Consider the following 1,152-nt stretch of genomic DNA (forward strand, 5'->3'; position numbering starts at 1 on the left):
AATTTAAACATCCTAGCTTTATTTATTCGCCTACTTAATCTATCTTGCTTCCTTAATTTCTAAGACAAAAACCAGAAAATCATGAATTTCAACTAAAATTTTAATTTGTGAGATCCAGAATACTGTTTCTACTAAATTATTATGCAAAAGAAATCTAAATATAAATTTTTAAGTTTCTAGCTCTTTTCTGTTGCGCCAATGATTTTTACAGAAAAACATCAAAATTTCGAAAATGGTTAAAGTTATTGCACTGATATCCAACACATATTGATTTTGTATTACTCCTGACATGCTAGAAACGTTTCAGGTTATTTACTTAATTTTAAAGTATTGCGCAATATTTATGACGTCAGAGCTAGTTACAGCGGACTAGGCTGGCCCACAATGGAAAGACTGATGTAAATTTTATAAGGCGTGATTATGCTGCTTCCCTACAAGCTGCACAACATTTGCTCGTCAATTCGTCCGTAACCATCTCCGCAGCCGTCTCATCGTTGACCCCTCTCATCTATATGAAGATGGCATCTGTTCTTTCGGACATGTTGAAAGGACAGATGCTATTGGTGACCATGCAGCTCTCTAGAATGGAATTACAATTAAATCAATACCATTAGCTGCACACAGGCGTCGATGTACATCAACGGGGACGGTTGAAAAAATGTGGGCCCCGACCGGGACTCGAACCCGGGACCTCCTGCTTACATGGCAGACACTCTATCCATCTGAGCCACCGAGGGTACAGAGGATAGTGCGACTGCAAGGATTTAGAACAGCACGCTCCCCGTGAGGCCCACATTCTCAACTTAATGTCCACACACTACTTTCTTAGTGCCCCTGCCATTATACCCATTACTCGCGGCAGACAATCCACCGAATCCCGTAAGAGTTCAGGCAATTCGTGTGCATCCGCACTGAAGAAGGTCACCAGCAGGTTAGCCTCAACGATATGAAGATGGCATCTGTTCTTTCGGACATTTTCTTAGCCGGCATGGTTGCTCAGCGTATTCGGTCAGAGGGTTTAGCTACCCTCTGTAATTAAAAAAAACTGTGTGAACGGACCAACGAACAGCCTGAACGAGTATCATCGGACGTCCGTCACGAACAAATTCAACGAGCAATATAGAACAAAATAAGATCAACTAAAAAAAAGAT

The 1,152-nt window shown here is 41.2% G+C and overlaps 1 non-coding gene across 1 annotated transcript; it reads right to left on the reverse strand.

The window, feature by feature from the left end:
* Positions 1–661: 661 nt before the first annotated feature.
* Positions 662–737, reverse strand: Trnat-ugu (transfer RNA threonine (anticodon UGU)). The gene has a single exon. It is a non-coding gene; the product is annotated as a tRNA-Thr (tRNA).
* Between the last annotated feature and the right edge of the window lie 415 nt (positions 738–1,152).

This window comes from Schistocerca cancellata, chromosome 8 (genome assembly GCF_023864275.1).
Source record: "Schistocerca cancellata isolate TAMUIC-IGC-003103 chromosome 8, iqSchCanc2.1, whole genome shotgun sequence".
Lineage (NCBI taxonomy): Eukaryota > Metazoa > Arthropoda > Insecta > Orthoptera > Acrididae > Schistocerca > Schistocerca cancellata.